Source organism: Protopterus annectens, chromosome 2.part1 (genome assembly GCF_019279795.1).
Source record: "Protopterus annectens isolate FY-2018-M chromosome 2.part1, PAN1.0, whole genome shotgun sequence".
Taxonomy (NCBI): domain Eukaryota; kingdom Metazoa; phylum Chordata; order Ceratodontiformes; family Protopteridae; genus Protopterus; species Protopterus annectens.
Genome location: NC_056729.1, coordinates 1,316,236,158 through 1,316,258,992, shown reverse-complemented (window position 1 = coordinate 1,316,258,992; position 22,835 = coordinate 1,316,236,158).

Sequence of the window (22,835 nt, the reverse complement as noted above, 5' to 3'; positions counted from 1 at the left end):
CCACCTGCTTCCAAACATGTATAGGGAGTGTAGTATGTGCATCTGACATAGCCAGCCCTGCAGCACCACCTGAGGCATGATTGACATGTGTTAAGCAATATAAAGCAGTGCTAAACAGCATTTACCACCATGTAGTATATGTAAAGAAAATCGCACACACCAACTAGCAGAACTGTGGTCAATGTTGAGTAATATTGGGCAACGTCCAGCAATGTTGGTTAATACTGAGCAATGTTGGACAAGCTGGATCTAAGTATATGAAGGTCTCTCCAAACACCATTATATTGGGTGACTTCAACTACCCAAACATTGACTGAGAGCAGTGCTCAAGGCCCAACATCCTAGCCCAAAGGTTCATAGAATTTATAAACTCAAATGCTATGGAACAACTAGTCACCACCCCCACAAGAGGGGATAACATACTGGACCTGGTCATCACCAACACGGGGACTCTATGCTCCATACCAGAGGTATTCCCCTCATTGGTAAGATCGGACCATAAATAAATTTCACTGGATATCCACATCCTGATCCCACACACAGCCCAGAAAACCACAGTGAAAAACTTCTCAAAAGCTTATGTCACATTTCTCAAAACCGAGGTGGAATCCTTCAAGGCCCCTGGGCCAGTGGAAAGTACGGCTCAAACTGCAGAACCCTTTATAAATGCATTCTATGGACACCCTCAGGAATGCATGGATCATGCTTTCCCAAACAAAACCAAGACCTAATCATCCAAAGGCAGATGTCCTGCCTGGTGGATCCCATTCATAAATAAGCTGTACAACAGAAGGAGGATGCTACTACATGATAGAGCCAAATATCTAAAAGGGAATGCATCTCTGATCAGTACTAGCAAAAAACTATGAACCCTCATGAAATCATCCAAGGCCAGCTTCGAGAGAAAAATTGCACAGGACACTAAAGATAATCACACGGCCTTCTTTAGTTATGTTAGGAACCTGGGTGGCAACTCCCAGATATGCTCAGAGTTGGTCCAAAATGACAATAAATATACTGAACCCACAGACATTGCCAACATCCTGGCAGACAGGTTCAGTGCAAACTCCCCCCCTTCCCCCCCCTAAAGAGCAAATATCTATCCCAGCAGAGTGCTGCCTTCCTGACATCTCAGATGCTCAGGTGAGAGCCACCCTCTCCAAAGCAAAAAACACAGCATCAATGGGACCAGATGGTGTCCTGGGCTGCATTCTACATGAACTCCAAGAAGAGCTAAACCCCCACATAAAGCTGCTGTTCAATCTCTGCCTTACTACATGATATGTACCTAAAGAATGGCATACATCAACAGTGGTCCCACTCCACAAAGGTGGTGCCTCTACAGACCCTGGAAACTATTGTCCCATAAGCCTGACTAGCCCGGTCTGCAAAGCTATGGAGAGGATCATCATGGAACTCATAAACAAAGACATTGGGGACCTACAGACACTGGATCCTACCCAATTTGGCTTTGTTAAGGGCAGATCCTGCCTCTTAAACCGGGTCGATTTCTTGGAAACAGTCACCAAGACCATTGATGAGGGGAAGGTAGTCCATACAGCCTACCTGGACCTCGCAAAAGCCATCAACACAATACCCCACTCAGGCATCATAGATAAGTTCTCCAGCTTGAATATAAATTCTTATGTCATAGGATGGGTTGCAAACTGGCTCAAGGACAGAACCCACATAGTCAGAATTGCTGGAGCCATGTCAGACTCTAAACCAGTTACAAGTGGCATCCTACAAGGCTCAGTCCTGGGACCTCTTGTGTTCGGCATATATTTTTCGGAGGTACAGGCTAACACGGGAGGACTGTGGCTGACCAGGTTTGCAGATGACTGCAAACTGGGCGCCATAATTGACTCTCCAGCTGACACAAGCATCCTCCAAAAGGGTCTCATAGAAATGGATAACAGGTGCCAGAGCCATGGCCTAAAGCTAAATGCTAAAAAGTGTAAAGTCATATCCTTTGGCAAAAACAAAATGCACACAAATTACCACATAAGCCGGAATCCATTAAGTATGGAAGAAGTAATTAGGGACCTGGGGACCCACGTTGACAGTAATTTCCCCTTTAACAACCACATTGCCAAAGTGGTTAGAAAGACCTTCTATACAGCCCACCTTATCATGAAGGGATTCACATCTACATCAAGGGAGGTCATTGTGCCCCTTTATTCATCCCTCATCAGGCCCATAATGGAATAGAGTGCCCCATTTGGGATGTACCTTACCTGACACCTGCAGCAACTAGAAAGACCCCAAAAGTACCTCACAAAGAGGATCATCGGACTCAAACAGATGCCATATGCTGCTCAGTTAAAGAAACTACAGCTCTACTCAGTTGCATACTGCCTACGTAGAGGCAATCTATGCCTGACGTATAAAGCCATGTCCAACCCAGAATTAATGAGCATGCTCCACCTCAGAAAATCCAAATCCCGTATAGCTACGTGCTCGAGGGACTTGAAACTGAGCACCAAAATAAATTGGACATGCTGGAGGGACAGATTCCTAACCCAGAGGCTCCCTTTGCTCTGGAATAGAATCCCAGTCCATGTTAGGCAGAGCTCCTCACTGACTCTCTTTAAGAGGTATCTTGACGAGTGGATGGGAGATTGTAGGTTTACCATGGGGATTACGTCGGTGTCACTACTAGACAGAGGCACAGTAAACTAACCTTAAGAAGGGCACAATAAAATCAGTTCAGAGGGTGGCGAAAGCCAAACACACTCTGGTTAGGCTTGTAAATGCCTTAGGGCAGATAGCCTAGTATGAACCTATGAACCTAAGTAGGGCATAGCTGAATAAAAGGCAACATGCTCATATTTGCTCCACTGGCCCTTAAGCAGCCTGGTCTGCTCAGTATGAAAATATAAAACAGTAATGGGCCACAAACCCAGGATATTATGCATTGCAGTCATAGCACTGAACCACTAAACCATGACAGTATTGAAGTGGTCAGCCTGTATGAAGAAATCTTGATAAGTCTATGCTAAGTATTCCATGGAAACCCTGCAGGCACAGCATAATCCCTGTTGAGTTATGACACAAAGGTGAGTCCCACAGTAAGAATAGAACCTGACTTTCAACACACACAGTAGAAATGTTAATATTGGACATGTAAACATACAGCAACAGATGTAGTGGAACTCAGACAGCAACATACTGAAAGGTCACACTGGGCATGCTCACACACTTGAATAAATGAGACAAATGTCAGGCAACAGAACACTGACAGTCTGAACTGGGCATGCTCACACACTTAGGCCATGTTGGAGTACAGCAGTGGGCCACACATATCAGGCAGTTGCATGTGTTAACCCAGGAACTTCTCATTATCCAGCAATCTACCCTGTGCACACAGTTATTGGACAACAGACACATATATAATATAGTGGAACCCTGTCATAATCAAATATGTTCTGCAGATACCTAAGTTGTTCATAGAAAGTGGGAAAGCAAAGACGATAAAACCTGCAAACAGTATCAGCAATAAACATTGTGCATCCTGAACATTAGCATAGGTTCAGAGGTCAATACTAGCCTATCCACCCTAGGGCATGCCTAGCCAGAGTGTGTTTGGCTTTTGCAACCCTGTCAAAGTAGAACACTGTGCCTGTGAATAGCAGGTCACACATGATAGCCCATTTATGTTTAGTGTATTGTGCCTCTGTCTAGCGGGGACCCTGAAGATATCCCATGGGTAAACATACAATCACCCATTGACTTGTCAAGATGTCTCCTGTAGGTGGTCAGTGGGTGGCTCTGCTCATGCAAAACCGGGATTACAATCTGGAGTGAGTGGAGCCTCTGGGATAAGAATCTGTCCCTCCAGCATGTCCTATTAACATCTGTGCTGAGGTATATGTCCCTGGAGTGTGTAGCTCCAAGGGAGTCAGATATCCTGAGGTGGAGCATGTCCATTAAATCTGGGTCGGATATTTCCTTAAACTACAGGCACATAACACATCTGTGTAGGTGGTAAGCGACTGAGTAGAGCTGGAGTTACTGTATCTGAACTGTGCAGGGTATCCATGTGAGTCCCTACATCTGCTTGTTGTGGAACATTTGTGGCCATTACAGTTGCTGCAGGTGTCGGGTAAGGTACATCCCAAATGTGGCATTGTAACCAAGCATGGTCATGATGAGTATAGGGGCACAATGACTTCACTTGATCAACCTGTGAAACCATATGGGATAAGGTGGGCTATATAGAAGTTCTGTCTAATTACTTTAGCAGTGTGATTGTCAAAGGCAAGAGTACAAACAAGTCGTATCCCCAAACCCCTAACAACTACTACCGTATGTAATGGATTACTACCTATTTGGTAATGTGTGGGCATGTTGTTATTCCCAAAGGGGATGACTATGCAACTAATGGCATTTAGCTGTAGTCCATGGCTCAGGCACCAGTCATCCTATATGTGTGAGACCCCGTTTGAGTATGCATGTGCCAGGTGGAGAGTTGATTATGGCACCCAGTTTGCAGTCATCTGCGAACATGGTCAGCCATATTCCTCCTGTGTAGCCATACGTCACACAAATATATACTGAACAAGAGAGGTCCCAGGACTGAGCCTTGTGTGATGCGATGTGTAACTAGTGTATAGTCAGACATGGCACCTGCAATACTGAGCAAGTGGGTACTATCCCTGATCCAGGTAGCAATCCATCGTGTGAGATATTTGTCGATATTGACGCCGGTGAGCCTATGCATAATGGCCGAGTGGGGTATTGTGTCGAAGGGTTGTGCAAGGTCCAGGAAGGTTGTGTGGACAACCGTCCCTACACCGATGTACCTGGTAACTGTTAAAAGAATACAAACAGGTCCAGGGGGCAAGATCTGCCCACAACAATGCTGAAATGTGAAGGACCCAGTGTCTGTAGGTTCCCGATGTCTATGTGCATGAGTCCCATTACAATAAGCTCCATAGCTTTGCAGAACAGGCTAGTTAGCCTTATAAGGCTGATATTGTCTGTGGTCCGTTGTGGCAGCAACTCTGTGGAGCAGGACCACTATCACTGCATGCCATTCCATGGGTACATATCCTGCAGTAACTTTGATATTGAACAGTGACGTAATGTGAGGGTTACGTCTGTCATGAAGACGCAGGCTGGGACACTGTCTGGTCCCATTGATGCTGTGTTGTCCACTGTGGGGAGGGAAGCACTCACCTGTTTATTTGTGATGTCAGGGAGGTTACACTCTGTTGGGATGGACAGTAGTTCCTTAGGGGGGATGGGGGAGACATCTGCACTGAACCTGTTTGCCAGGAGGTTGGCAATGTCTGTGGGTTCAGGGTATGTTTAGTCAGTATGCAGTAACTCACAGCATATCAGTGAGTGTCCACCAGGTACCTGAATTAACTGAAGAAGGCCCTGTGAGTGTCCTACGTGTCTGATGCAATTGTCCGTAAGAAGCGGGCCTGACAGAAATACATGAGTGATTGTAGCTGTCTGGTAGTACAGATCACAGATGCCTTCCCTGTCTGGGATTGTGCTCTATCATGTAGTAGCGTCCTCCTTCTGTTGTATAACTTATTAATGGCCAGGGTCTACCAGACAGGTCCCCTGCTATTGGAGGAGTGTGTCCAGTTGTTATTTGGGATAGCACAATCCATGCAGTCCACTAGGTGTCCATAGAATGTGTATGTAAAGGATTCAGCAGTCAGAGCCATACTTACCACTGTCCCAGGGTCTCTGAAGGATGCCTCCTTGGTTTGGAGAAGTGTGACATTTGCTTTTGAGAAGTTCACCAAGATTACCCAGGATGGGTCTGTGGATGGGATATGGATGTCCAGTGAGATAAATGTATGTTCTGACCTTACCAATGAGGGGTATATCTCAGGTGTGGAACATAGAGTCCCCATGTTGGTGATGATCATGTCCAATATGTTGTCCCCACTTGTGGGTGTGGTGACCGGTTGTGCCATAGCATATGAGTGTACAGATAGTAGCAACTGTTGGGCGAGGGTGTAGGGGCCTGAGTACTATCCCCAGTCAATGTGTGGGTATTTGAAGTCACCCAATATAATGGTGTTTGGGGAGACCTTCATATTGTCCAGTGTTCCCAGGAAAGCTGAGTGTGGTTCATGAGTTTGGGAGGGTGGTCTGTAGTAGACAACAAACCAAAATGCAGATATGCACAATGTTAGGTGCATATGTATGGTCTGTGATGCTTTGTGCAGTGCTACCAACCTGGAGGTATGTGTATCTGTGATGTATATGGGGGGGCGTGGCATGTGTATGTGTGCGATTTTCTGTGAGAGGCGTTCCCTTTTTGGAGACTGGGAAAACACATTAAAAGAGGTACATTCCTCTTTGGAAAGTCTGATGATGTCAGCATCCTACAAATATAGCAGGAGAATCTAAACCACCCAGTAAAGCATGTAGCGCGCCGTGTTAATGCTTATGTCTCTAGTATCATTATATAGTTAGGTAGGGGTTTGAATCCTGCAAACGCTGACAGTGTATGCGTGTGATTTCCTTTGAGAAGAGTGCCCTTTTTGGAGACTGGGAAAACACATTAAAAGAGGTACATTCCTCTTTGGAAAGTCTGATGATGTCAGCATCCAACAAATATAACAGGAGAATAAAAACCACCCAATAAAACATATAGCACGCCATGTTAATGTGTCGGTCTCTAGTATTATAACATAGATAGGTAGAGGTTTGAATCTTGCAAACACTGACTTTGGGGGGGGTGTATGTGTAGGCGTGTGATTTCCTTTGAGAGGAGTGCCATTTTTTGGAGACTGGAAAAACAAATTAAAAGAGGTACATTCCTCTTTGGAAAGTCTGATGATGTCAGCATCCTACAAATATAGCAGAAGAAGAAAAACTACCCAGTAAAGCATGTAGTGCACCATGGTAATGCATATGTCTCTAGTATCCTAACAAAGTTAGATAGTGGTTTGAATCCTACAACACTGACAGTATGTATGTAAGTGATTTCCTTTGAGAAGAGTGCCTTTTTTGGAGACTGGGAAAACAAATTAAAAGAGGTACATTCCTCTTTGGAAAGTCTGATGATGTCAGCATCCTACAAATATAGCAGGAGAAGCAACGCCACCCAGTAAAGTATATAACATGCCTTGTTAATGCATGTCTCTAGTATCATAACATAGTTAGGTAGGGGTTTGAATCCTGCAATTGCTGAGTGTGTGCATGTGTGACACAGTTGGTCAATGCAATGTGGGTTATGCTTTTACTATGATATGATATATAATGATTAAAACAGTATGTACATTGCACACATCAGGTATCTGTGTGGCAAATAAATATGTGTACATGTGACCTCAATCAGCACATAGGTGTGAAGCCTGCATACTATATGAATATATTTGTTTCCTTTGACAGATTGTGCCACTGCTTCTCAGATCGTAGGTCACATATGTATGTATGTGACAAGCCCAGCCACTGTAGTGATCTGTGTCCAAGGTCAGCTGTGCCACACACACCCATGACAGTTACTATAGAGTACTGTGAGTGAGGGTACATGCCTGGGGTATATGTCAGACATGTTCATATACAACAATGACTGGCAGTAATGGACAGTCATTATAGGTGTACAACAGCCCTGTGGATATGCATTCAGGTCCCTAATGTCTTATGTGACACACCGAGGGACTCCACAATACCTATGGATATGTGGATACCAAGGGACAGATGATATAACATGTGGCTGTATGTACACATTGTTACTCTACATATATGTTGAGTGCTACCACCCATGTGGTACTGTCGGGATAGTATGTATAGTAAATGTGGATGACTATGCCATAGTTGGCTTACTGCTATAGAGCATGTATTAGACAACAGGTATCTGTCTGTATGATAACCCTGTGTAGGATATGCGTCCCATCCAGGCAATGCATTGTAGGCCAATGCATGCATTTCCAGATGTGGATGGACATATCCCTAGTATGTTTGCATGTACCGAAGAGGGCTATATGCCAAAAAGGTGTGGTCCCAGGTACGGGTGGAGGTCAATACCACTGGTCACTGTTATAGTATAGTACTGGAAGGATCCAACTGTTACTGAGTTCCCTACCACTGTGTGTCATTTGTCAGGACATCATCTAATGATTGGTTATAGTCATGCTGTTGAGGTTGTGCATACTACCAGACTGCAAATTGTTGACAGGTATCAACAGTATCACCCACAGCATACTGTCAACCCATGACATACACACATGTGTACCCATGTTAGCACATATCTGTAGTAGAATGCATACTGGCCATCGAAAGATACTATGAGATGTTAACAATGTGTACAACAGGGTATGGCACACGTCCTATGTGTCCACTATGCACGTACATGTAGACAGTGCACACCCACCATGTTCACAGATGTACACCTGCTAATCTGTAATGCACACACCACACACATACTGTTCACTCACTAACACATGCTGGCAACACTGTACACTTCAGCCAAGTGGCACATGGGTGGACAATACATACTTAGACCTAACACTGGTGTAAAAAATGCTGCATTGACAATCAGAGCTGTGATGCATAATGCCTGTTCAGATATACCTGCAAGGATATCATTACACTTTCCTGTTGACAACTTGCTAATATTGCTACACTGTTATAATGTCATCCTGTGCATCAGAAACATGTTAGCCTGTTCCTGCATCAATGTTACAGATGACAGGAGGTGGCACAGGTGTCATCATATGCACAGGGTGTGTTGTTGGTTTGCCAGAGCCCGACATTGACCCATCCAATCGACATGTCTGTGTGTGTGTGTGTGTGTGTGTGTGTGTGTGTGTGTGTGTGTGTGTGTGTGTGAGGGACAACAGTACAGCATGGGCCAATGTTGATGTAATGTGTGTGTGTATGTGTGAGCCCTACTTGTTTGGTTAATGTGTGTGTGTCTGCATGCACACAGCTCCACCCTGTGGCTGCCATATACGGGAGGTTGTGGAACAGCCACAGACTGTACCTGCTAAGTTGTACAGATCACTGTCTCTGGGCACGGACATGGTACTTGTGCCTGGCAGGGGTGCTACGGGCAGTATCAGGTACCAACCCTGACTGGGTACTATCATCAGAGGCAGAGGTATGATGACTGGACCCATGTCCCTGCTGGAACTGGCCAGAGCCACGTGCACATGGTCTACTAGGACGGTCAATAGACAGGCCAGCCCCAGCATTGCTGGGGCTGGTACTGCCACTATGGGAGCGGCTGTGATCTGTGTGTCATCTGCATCGACTTCCAGCTGTTGCTGTTCCTGGCATGCATCTGCGTCGACATCTCACCCGTCCCGCATGGTCCTGGCTCATGGAAGAGACATTGTGGAGGGCATCTATTGTCTCCCCCCAACGTCTATCAATGACCTCAGTGAAATTCCGCATGGCACCGGCAAGGTCACAGATGCTGTCATTGATAGCACTGTAATGGGCCCTCTGCACCCTTAGTCCTTGTCTGGTGTACAGTTCCATACCTGCTTGTGCCTGCATTACAGCCCAGAACATACTGGAGGTTGTAATACCTCTGGGGGCACATCTGCCAGGAGCAATACGACCAGTGGTGCTCCCCCGAGAGCCCCTGGACATCCGCCTATGTGGTACTGTTCCAGGAATCCGGCTATGGCTGCTGTGATGGGAGGCAAGTGCCATGGGTACCACACTCTCCTGGTCAATGCCAACTGTATGCTGCCCCTCGGCTAAGGCCATTGGTGATGAGGGATGTATCAGCAGTATGAGCGTGCGCATAGATGGGGTTGAACGCTGTGTACTGTCGATTGGTGGACCAATGACAGACCCTGTCAAACCTTCCTGTGCCAAAATACATGTCTTATCATCTCCACTATTAGTGACAGTGACTTCAGGTTCCCTGCTGCTTATAGCCACTCCAAACTCAGCACCTGTGAGAGGAAGACAGGAAACACACTTTACAATCTGTACATGATGTCAGTACACATGCACACATGCACACATGCACACATGTACACATGAACACATGCACACATGCACACATGAACACATGCACACATGCACACGTGCACATATGCACACATGCACACATGCACACATGAACACATGAACACATGCACACATGCACACATGCACACAAATACACTCCTCACTACAGCACATACACATACACACACACACACACACACACACACACACACACACACACACAGCAGCAATCCAACACATACTTAATAATGGGTGAAGGTGGGTGCCAGTATCACAAGGCAAACCGTCACCTCACATGTGTCAGCATGCAGAATATGTGTTACTCAAGACCATGCAGTGCAAGTGTAGATGGCCCTATTTAATGACATTATACATGGCTTTGATGCATGTGGCTAGATGTACAGTTCACCCTGGAACACAATGTGTACATGGACACAACATTGCTGTGCATGTATAATCAGCTCTGCAGTGTCCTGTGCACCATCACTTACAGGTATACATACCATGGATGCATGTGTTATCTGTGTGGCACATAGATTGCCATGTGTGATTACACTGTCTGTGTCCATAGCAGATAATAGTGGGCACAAGTGTAGCACATGCATGCTATGTACACACACACGGGATGAGTGGTGCATGTAGACATGAAGGAATCCCAATGCTCAACATGGCACTTGTACAGTTGTTATGGTTCCAACATTAAACACCACACATATCCACTGTGTGCCATGTGACCTATACACCCAATAGTATTCCAGGACATAAATGTGACACTTTGTACAGATGGTGACTGCTGTGCATATTGTGCATACTGGCATATGTAAGCACACACACAACATGCTATTCATATTGTGCATAGGTGCATATGTTAGCACACTCACAACATTGATGTGCAAAGCAATGACTGCTATGTGTAGTACTGTGGTCACTGTAACTGGATGGGCTGTAGTACCATGTGCCATCATCATCATGCATCTTGTGGTCACTCATGGCTACTAATGTGTGACAGACCACCGCCTAGCATGCTGTACCTGAACTGCAGTGCCGTGGCTACGTTCATAATTACACAACCACTTTGTACATGGGTGTGTGAGGTGCCCAATAGGGAGCATTGCCTAACACAACTGTGTTATGTGTTGAAGAGTGTTGCACAGCCCCATGATAGACCTCTACCCCTGAGGTATATCATGTGTGTGTGGATGACATGTGGGATACTGAACTGTGACCTTACAGAGGGTGTGTGGTAACACCATATGTAGCATGCTTTTGTGTACTGCATATGATAAATGTGTTATGTTGTGTACAGTTGTAGCAACTATGCCTATCCAATGTGCAGTACAGTGTTGCCACAACTGTGTCTGATGCTCTGTGTATTGCGTGTCATTGAGGCAGCTACTGACATTACTGAGCAATGCAACGTCTTACAGCAAACATGCACGGCATGCATTATGCGTAGGTGTGTTACGTGTACATGGCCTACACCTCACCTATGACATGCACATTTCATTACCAACATTGCAGTTATACCACACTCACCAGCATGGATCATCTGCCCTGCTGTCACACCAGAGGGACCTACAAGAATATGAGAGAGTTCATCATAGGCCATAACTGTGGCATTGCTACAGTGGGTATGCTAAACTACAGGGGAACAACAGTCAACAGTCTCAAGTGTAGCGGTAATATTCCAAATATCAGTATTGCATAACACTAGGCAGCACAACTGCTAAAGACACAGTACACATCTCACATAGACATAATCTAACAATACAGTTAACTGTAGTCTACAGAAAGTGCATGTTACCTGCTCGCTCCATGTGAACATGCTGGGTGGCTCCGGCCTCCATGACAACACATGTCACAGGTTGTTGCTGCTGTTGTCCAGGAGCCACCATGCTTAGGAGCATCTCCTCCACTCTGGTGAGGGGGGGATGAATGGCCACCCCACCACCTGTGGTAAGCTGTTGTCTTTGGATATCAGACACATGCCACCGCACATGTCTAATTAAATCACTGCAGTGATGGCATACCTGCTCATATGTCCGGCTATGCATGCCTATCTCATTTACCCGACGAAGAAGATCCTGCCACAGTGCAGTCCACTCCTGCTGGTGCTGGCTGATTCAGGAAAACAGCATTGTGTACTGCTGCACCAGGCTTTGGACAATTTCATCTTCCTCCACTGTTGTATACGATGGGTTGCATTGGTGGGCCATCTGGCTGAAAAAGATATGAACAATATGTGTGAGCGAGTCCTGTGGCACACTTTAAACCTTTAACCAAAGATATCACTTTACTGACATATATACCATCCATTCCTCTGTCAGGGGTTACACATGTTTACTACCACTTATTGGTTCTCAGGCCACAACTTACTAACAGTGCTTGGCATACTCCATATATCACACCACTATACAACAGTACCCGGCACACTTTTTGTGACACAATGCACAACCTCGACACAGGGGTATATATCACGCCAATGTACGAACAGAGATGTCATCCATTGCAATGAATGTACAGTATAGTTACAGTAGTACCAGTCAACCACCCTAGTCATTGATGCCATAGCCCTGCCTAACATATGTGTACAGTTGTTACTATAGGTGGCATACTGCTGTAACAGAGTATACATGTTGCTGGATACACACGTATACCCTGTAACACATATATGATTGCAGCCATGGTACAGGCATAATTATATACACATCAGACAAACATACAAAGCACCACTGTATGCCAACACAGTTGAGCATTACCTGTGTACCATACAGTACTGTGTGCCACTACTTACAGACCCTTATGCCTGAGTTTTGTCCTCTGTGCAGACTACAGGAAACACACAACACAGTGTTTCCAAGCAATATGAACACACACCATACTGTGCTGTTTAGGCCTACAGCTTCAGGTAGTACTGCAGTTCCTATGGGAGTTGGATTCACCAGCAGTACCACTCACTAAGCATACATGTATTACTTTAGCCTACAATGAGACACCACAGTCATCAACAAGGAACTACATTACATTGTATGCCATACTACTATGTCTGCCTATCAGTACAATACACATCTTTCCCTGGTGTCACAGCTAGGATAGACACTACCATGTCAGATACAACTTCACACTAACCTATCACACCTTTACATCTCTTGCACACATTCAACGTTACACTTATTCAAACTCACATAGCAGGTATTGCATTGAGTACATGTGTGAGTGCATAGTGTCATAGGTAGGTTATATGCTATTGGCCCTAGGGTCTATGGCAGCCTAGCCATATGCTACCCTGGCCTTTGACACACATGTACTTTAATTTCACTTTCCCCTGCCAATCAGAACCACAGAGGGGTTCCTGGGGTGTATTACCAATCCCCCAAACAATCATCAGGGGTATTTATGACAACTGCTAATGAGGAGCATTATTTGCTATTACTAGGTGGTCTACTCCAGTGTATGGTATATCTCTGAGATAGGAACCTATCCCTCCAGCATGTGCTATTTAGTGAGCTGACGAGGTTTAGGGCCCTACAATGTGTATCCCAGAGGGATTGTGATATGTTACCATGGTGGTTGTCACCCACTATGGGTGTGACATACCTCTGTATGTCCAGCAGAGGTCACCTCTGTGTGGCCAGTATGCAATACAGTCTAGATGTGGTTTTGTGAGTCAGTCTGCATAAGGCATCTGTTTGCGGCCAGTATTACCCTCTGTGAGGTATGTCTATGGCCTTTCCACCTGCTGTAGTTGTCATGTGAGGTACATACCACACAGGACATTGTGATGAGTAGAGGGGAACACTGACCTATATTTCCCTAGATGACACACCTGTTGTCATGACACATCCCACACAGACAGATTACAGGTCTAGTGTGGCACTGTCTTTATCAAAGAGGTGGCTACTGTCCACCTGTGTCCCATGCTCCCTTATCACACCTTCGGTGTTGGGTAGATCTCTACCTATGTGGTAGTTAATGGGTACAGTGTTTTGGAAAGGAGGAATGGCACTGCAGTGTCAACACTTGTCTACAGTCCATGCCTTGGTCACCACACACCTGTTGCAGTACATATGGCCCCATGTTCATGGTGGGGATATCAGTTATGCAACAGTTGTGGGATGTACAGTTATGTGATTATATTGCACAGTGTTGTGCAGAATGCATGTGGGTGTCCTTGGCCCATGTAGCTTTAGCAGGCCTCACTGGCTGTAACACAGCAGATCTGACAAATCAGTCCCACAGCGTTTAACCAGCACATGACATATATCAGCACTGCATGCTGTTTTCTATGCCACACTATACGACCTACATAGATAAATGCACATAACAACCTTCAACAACAGATATCTGTCCACCCTTCACTAACAGTTGCAGTATGTCCCTTGCCCTATGCGCATATGCAGATACAGATAGATAGGTACTGCTGACACACATGGATGATTTGCAGTGTGTAGAGTACTCTTCAGGAACATCTACTACATGCCAACACATACAGATGAGTTACATACCTTACCTTTGTATTTCCCTGCTCCGTCTGTTACAGTTTTGTAGTTTTTTTTTTTTTTTTTGGTTGGTTGCTTGTTTTGGGTTTTCTCCCTCTGTTTCTGTTTCTGTCTCGGTTTCTCTCTCTGTTGTCTTTGTCTCTGTCTCTCTCTCACTCTCACTCTCTATCTCCCTGTGCCTGTAATGATATCATTGCCTGTGTGGACAGCAGGTACAGCCTGCTTTTCTAGGTATCTGCACTTGTGCATGTGACAGCCTCTTCACCAATTGCTGCCCACCATTCAGTAATTGCATGCAGCCTGCTGTGTGCTGATTGCATTACTCACTGTGATTGCAGCCCACAGCTATAAAATGCTAGGTTAGGTAGGTGTAGCCCTTTCAGCTTTCCAAGGTGGGGCCCATGCTTGTTTGCTCTGGACACTGTTGTCTCAGTCAGAAAGTTGGTATATGTCTCTTATCTGAAGCTAGGGTTGTAGACAGTGATATGCATGTTGTACTCAAACCTGAATGTTGCTGCTTCCAGTACACACTTCTCAGTGTAGACATGTACTCACCCCTCCAAATGCTAACACAGGATACATGGGAGTATGTACTTTCTTTCCAAATTAGACATTTAACTGCCATACAAATGTGGTTAGTGCACTGTATTCCTGTGGCACATGCAGTGTTTGTGAACTGCTATACTGTAATTATTACGTTACTCACCTCTGAACAGTTTGTGGTTTGTTTGTGTTGCAATTAGCACAGGCTGCTCAACACACCTGGACATATTTCAGTACTGAGTATGCCTACCTACACCCTGGTTTTTGCCTGAATACACAGGTGTGTTGTACCTTTGGTTAGGGGTGCAGAACTGCAAAGAGCATTTTTTATTATCATGTGATGTTTATCTTGTTGAACATACAGGATTACTGTGTACTTGTTAGTCTAGCAAGGCAAGTAGTCTGTCTGCATAGCTCCCACCTGTAGACATATCCAGATGGTAGCTAGAGGTTAGCCTTTTATACTTTGACTGTGCACCACACCAGTCTTTTCAGCACTGGCACATTGGCATTGTCACAGTTGGTTGCTAACAGTACATGGCTACATCCTGTGATATTTCTGTGTTGTTCTCCTACATAAGGGCATGCTTGTGGAACTCCTTCCAAAGCTATTTGCAGAGTGTGTAACAGCAGTAATGATGTAATGCTGATATGCCTGTGTGTTTCTGCCTCTGCCAGGCCTCAGATACTCTCAGGTATGTATTTGAACAGCCTCAGTGAAAGGTACATATACGTTAGATACACCTGCAATATATTACAGGCATATTGCAGTTGAGACTTTCTTGGGAATCAGAGCATATGTATACCTACACCTTTTCTGATGTGCAAACAGTGTCTAGTCTCACCTATTGAGACTATTCATTATGTATGATTCCACACTTGTCTGCCTAAGGTTAGTACTTTCCAGAGTGATTCAGTGGGGCACAGCTAACATTTGTTTACAAATCAGGGACATCCCTGTAAAACAGTCACAGTTGGGGTGTCTGGCCTCTGCCCTAATCAATTTTGCCAGTATTTATCCTGGTCTGATACTGTGTGGTGTTTGTAAGGTGCTACTGTAACATTATTCCCTGCTAGGATGGCTGGTTCTCTTTTCACAGTCATGTCATGCAATTCCACAACAACTGCTGGTAAAGACCCACAGAACAGGATTTGTGTTATGCCATTCCTAACTTCCATTTACATTCCCTCATTGTAATGCATGATATATTTATTTCAGCACCAAGTTATTTGTGTATCTGCTGTGGCTTAGTGGTAATTCATGCAGTCTATTGTGTCAATGGTCTGGGGTTAGAAACTGCCAGAGGTCTTTTTCTTTTGCTGCTCAGCAGAACAAGGGCCCTTCCATAGAGTGACTAAGGCACTTTTAAGCAGTTGTAAGTGGGTTTGCATGGGTTTTCATGATGCTTAGTGATGCTTAGCTAAGCGCACACTCGCTTAAACCCGCTTACTACTGCTAAAAATTGCTTACTCCAGCTAACGCCATGCTAATTTCTTTTAAAGAAAAGAAAATGGGGAGATAGGAAAGTGGTGAAAAAGGGGGCACAAAGAGGAACAGACAGTATGTAAACAAGCTTGGGATGTGCAGGACGGGTGTAAGGAAGGTCCCTATCTGCCCATTTCTTTACCAGCAACAGCTGTGCATATGCAATAAATTTGGTGTGACATTTGAAACCTTCCACCCCTGGGAGAGGGGTGAGGACAACAAAGTATGTTGCATTGCCAATTATAATTATCAGTTTACATGTCCAGTGGACATGCATGTGAAATGGGCAGCTATGTATGGGGCGTAATTTTTTTGTGGGTACAAATTTATTTTTTTTTTCAGGTGAGAGTGGAAAGTGAGGTAGAGGAAGTAGGTATGTTAAGGGAGGTAGGTTGGGGAGGTAAACAGACAAGACAGACAAGACGCATACAGGGGCAGTGTATGACACATGGGGTGGGTGAACACAATTGATGGGGATGGATGTTTGGAAATCGCAAGCCCATGAGCCCACAGATGGTAACAGTGGAACTGAGATCCCCACCCATAGGCAGTCACCACTGCACCTTCACAGCCCCGAGGGTGGCTGTGCTGGGGGCTGCGTAGGATGGGCAGGCTCACCCATGAGACTCGTCACTCTCGCCTCGAGCTGGCATGGGGATCAGCAAATGAACGCTGGATCTCCCTATGCACCACAGCCCAGACCCTTCAAAGGGTGACAGGTGGCACTTCTCCACCCACGCTTGCACGGGAGGGACGAGCCCCATCCCCTGCAGCACTTCCACCTGAAGGTGGCACAGGACCAATGGAGGAGGGGAGCCCGGGCTGGGTACCGGACCTGCTGGTGCCAGGTGCACTTGCCAGCTGAGGAGGGACAGGTGGGTCCACTGGGACCGGCCTTCCCATACGTTCTGTGATTAGGTGTGTTTAATTACAAAATAAACAACAGCATTCCAGATTAGTTGTAACAGCATGCAGTAATATTCCCATTAACTCAACACACCAAGGTTACAACAGTTGAACAACAAGCATAATACATGCATATATTGAATGACAGTGGATTTCCAACAGCATGCAGGGATGTTTGGCAGCAACAGGCCACCATGATTGTGGGGTTTGAACAGGGCACATGCATCAACATGAATGCAAATATTTATAGAACAATAGGACATATGTCCCAACAAATATTTAAGATTACACATACCCATTGAGGTGTGGAATTGCATGGTTTATGCACATACAGTAGGGTGTAGAAAAAATCTCGATTAACATCTTATAAGTACTTTTAGTCTACACTACATTCCTAGTGACTGCAGGCGTATATCCCCTACATGTATTATTACACCTGCCACCATGCATTCGGTTGTGTAATGGGTTTGGCTAGTTCAATATATGCCTGACCTATATCTGACATACTAACTGTCCAAGATGCAGATGTTACTGCTACATATTCCTTGATTGCATTTATATTTCTTTATCTACATATCTGGATGTTTTCACATGACATTTTCACTTCTATTTGTACAGAACCCTGCATTTCTTGACACACGCTCACATTTCTGGGGAACAAATTAACATGCTACTCATGTGCCAGATTTACTTATGCATACCAGCCAGTAACTGACTGTTGAGGACTGTATATATGCTTCACAGCTACTAGCACTTCCATCACCCACTTTATATGGGACTGCACAACTCTGGGTTGCCAGCACTTTTCAAAACAGTACTATTTGCATAACGCAAGGGTACAACAACATTTCAAACTAAGTGATACAGACACACTCCAGGTTTTAGACCTTTATTAATGACATTACACACTTTTCCACAGGCTCACTCCTTTATTTGTTATAACGGTGCATATGGAAGACATATCCAAGACATATTATACCTTTATTAATAGGTTAGAACACTCTTTTTCAGGCTTACTCACTTATTTTATGACAGTACCTGTAGAGATATTATTCCGGGCATATGTTACCTTTCTTAATGGGTTACTATACTCTTTTTCTGGCTCTCTGACTTTTTTATCTGACAGTACATGCAGAGGAGTTATTCGAGCCATTTATGACTGTATTATTGGACTACAACACTTTATTTCATGTTCTCTCCCCTATTTTATATAACAATACATGCAGAATAATCACTAACCTGCCTGGTGGTGCAGCCTTAGCAGCCTATCTGCATAGGCTTGCTGATTCGCAGCACGGTCACCTGCAACTGTAAAGTAAATTAAGGGATATTGAGACATACCTATCCGTTATACAGAATCAATTATCAATTCCTATATACTGCATTCCATGGCTACCTACTCAGTTGTGGGGCATCCTGCATCCCACAGGCCTCCTGTATCCATTGGTTCAGGCGGTCCTGCTTCCATCTCTTCAGGTCTGCATGGTGGTGATGGACCTGCTCACCAGTCGGAGGAACGCCTGTGACACTGGTGAGGTCATGAGCTAACCCGTTCCAAGCCTCTGCCTTGTACTCCGTCCCTTGGAACTGGCCCTGCAGGAGTCTTGACTCATGATGGCAAGGAGCCAAACCATGTATTTCGACTCCTCGATGCCCCAACATTGCTCTCGGAAGCATGTACCCTCTCCTGCACCAGCCATTCTAACTACAGATGTGAGCTACAATCAGTTATGGTGAGTATTACCGCCTATGGGGCTTAAATATGCCGCATTTCCAGCACTTTTTTGTGATTGGCCGTTTTTGAAAATTCTCGGCTGACTGCAGACCTGCTTAGTAATGGTTAATCTACCATTACTAAGTATATGTATGTTAACAGTGGCTGCTTTACCTCAGTTGTCATGACTTAGTGTTTCTGTGCTTTGATTATGATGCACAGAGTCCTGGGTATGAACCTTGTCATTCATTTTATTTTCATACTGTCCAGACAGGCTAGGGGGTGTGACTGTATTTAAGCAACTTTGCTCTACTTTGGTCCACGTTGCCCTATGGTGCGCTGGTTGGCGTGGCGCACAAGTCCGCGCAAACACATTGCGCTGGTTAAAGCACTATTTTGCTATGGGCACCTCTATTGCGCTGGGTACAGCACTCTTAAACTTTGGACAACTCTATTGCGCTGGGTAAAGCGCTATTAAACTATGGGCAACTCTATTGCGCTGGATAAAGCGCTATTAAACTATGGACAACTCTATTGTGCTGGGTAAAGCGTTATTAAACTATGGGCAACTCTATTGCGCTGAGTAAAGCACTGCTTAACTGCAAGCAATTATGTATCAGGATCTTTTTAAAATTTAATATTTTGTTCACTGATACATTGGCCATTTCACTGCTTTTTACTGATATTTTAATCATATGTGTCAGGTATTATTCCATGTACTGATTTAAAACATAAATAAGAAGGGGAGTGGTGGGGCTCGAACTGTGAATGCCTCTTCTTTGTGCAAACACTCTACCATTATGCTATTGCTATTTGGTGTGATGCGCATAAACATTCTTTCTTATGCTCTTCTATGTCGGAATTGCTAACTACAGCTAAGCAATGGGCACACCCGCGCACACACATGCAAATACAGGCAGCTATTTCGGGAATTTAAAAAAATAAAATTAATTTTTTACTTTTCATAACTGCGATGGGGGTTTACAATGTCAGGGAGTGTGGTGTTGGGTGCAAGGACATTTGAGCAGACTCGCTCTTGTGTACTTTCATTTTCCTTTTACAAACCTTGCAGGGGCGTGGCCGTTTAGACTGCTCAGCAGTCGGACACGCCCCCTACTTTCCTACCCAGTCCGTGTAAGACTTACAGTTGAGTCAGTGTGCCCTCATGAATATTCATGGCACGCCGACGTCATACCATTCAACTGCAGCCTCCGAGTAAGACTTATAAAGTCTTACACAGAGGATTCGTGAATCTGGAGGAAGGTAATTATTGGTTCATGGGTAAATACTAAGCTAGCTGCCCAATTAGGCCATTATAAGTCTAACCAAGTTGTTTTTCAAAAACAAGAATCAAAACCTGTACCTTGCAATTGGGAGGCAAACACCTTAACTATAATACCAGCCCCTAACTTCCATAGCTTGTTTTCCCACAGTAACAAGTTCTTTATTTTCTCACATACTCTTCCCAGATTGCTCTAAATTGTGCTAGCAACTGTTGCTTCTAACTGTGAACCTAGATATATTGAAGTGGATGTTTTGGAGATGTCATGATCTTCTAGTTCACACATAAGACTGCTACATTTCAGCATGGCTGACTTTTGACATTTGCAATGTAGGCCAGAGTAGGGTTACCAACTTTTCATGTCAAAAATTCTGTGCATGTACATGAAAGCAAAATATGTATAATTTTGGTACCCAACATGCATTTTGCTTAATAATGTTTAGACTGAACAGAGACAATCGATTATTACGATAAAGTAATTTTAGAATATCTCTGCTACTGTATAGTACAGAGTTTTGCCAAATATAAGCTTTGAACTCATTTCCTCATGCATAATAATTTAACAAATGTTACCTTGTTAGCATAATAATTGCTGTTATAGCTGCATATTCAAATCAATATCTGACTATACAGAAAATATAAGGAAACATCGGACAAAAATTTTTGCCATGTTTCAACTTATAAACGATAGGCAGAGCAAGGGACTGTGATATACTTCAAGCAAATATGTACCATAAACTATGATTGCGCCATGACTACTGTCTAATGCTTTAATACCTCTCCTTCTTAAATTAATATTTCTGTTCACTTTTTGCAGCTCTCAGCAACAACTTTTCTTTGGATACATAGTCAAAAAACTGAGAACATGATAAATCAAAATTGACTTTTACACACAGTACAGCTTTCACAACCTGAGGCCTCATTCAGTTTCTCTCATCATTCCACAAGTTTTTCATCTTTGAAAATATGCGTTCAATGTGTGCATTGCAAATAGGAACAGCAAAAAACAAATTCAGTGATTCATTTCAAGTTAGGTGTATCACAGCTAAAGAATTCAACCCATCATTTGTCAACTTCAGAGTAATTTGCTATCAGCTTTGGGATGACTTGTTTCAAGCACACATACTCAGCATACAGTTCATATCCATCAATAGTCACACCACAGGCTGATACTATCTCCAAAATGCCAGAAGACAAACAAGGTTAATCATAGTTTAGAATGTGCAGTTTCTTCAGCGGACTTGTTTCAAAATCATACCACTTATCCAGGTAAGCTATCTCTCAATGATACACGTTCAGTGCTCTGTTTTAAATTACTACACATGGCTGTCAGTCATAAATCTGAAATTGTTGTTAACCACAAAGCCAAAAAACTGATCGTTTTTTTCTGTCCACCAACTCATTGCATACTTTTTCCATCACAGCAAAAAGCTGTGTGACATAAGTTGTGTTTGACTCCAGTTGTTTAATGGCCTTTGTGAACACTCTCATGAAGCTGTACACAAAATGAATGTAGCATTCTGGGGCATGAATTTGCCATTCAACAACCCATCTTTTTCATCTCTAATAAAGTTCCAAATCAATTTATTAATTTCCTGTTTTCCTTTATTCGTGAAGTAAATCTTTACAACTGTCCAACATTTTATCAGCATTTCAATTGCAGGTTCAAGAGATAGCCAGTGCACAGGAATATGATACAATAAAATAGCATATTCTACCCCTGCACAGTTGTAGTAAGATTTCAGCTTGTTCCACCATTTAGCTGATGATGAAAATTCATTGTAAACCATGACCACCTGACACTGGATACATTTTCAAATTGTCTTTGCTTGAAGCATCAGTTGCTAATGATAATGGGTTATTCTGCTGCAGTTGACTTAAAGCCAGTTTCACGGAATGAGGTGATAAAATGTTTTCAGTGAATGACTCAGCTTTTGTTTTTCCACCAGCAAATGTTTTGCTCAATTTGAAATCAGAAAATATTTGGCAAAAGTGTTTATTACCACAAGCCTACAACAATTAGCTATGATGATGTATTCTGTGAAATGATGCAGTAACTTGTTCTTGATCTAAAAAGTTGAGAATGGAAAAGAAATGTTTCAGTGTAGTTGATATTTTTTGGCTTTAACAGTTTGGTTTGGGGTTGTCACCAGCTTCATGCTTACTGACAGTTGTAAGGCCATCAGTTTTGACAGGAAATGAACAACAGCAAACTTTACACCAGGAAGAGTTGTTGTTTTTATCATACCAGTATAACCACAAGTTGAACTCTAGATCCTTCAGCCACTCTTCTTGAAACACGCACATTTATCATTTCTTCTTAGGTGGAGTGTCTTCATTAGTCACAACTGTTTTATGTGACTCTAACCGTGAACCATTTTCACTTACTTCGGAATCTGAGTCTTGTTTATCACTCATTGTTAGTCGGAATTTAACAACAATTACGTACTGTCAGTAAAGTAC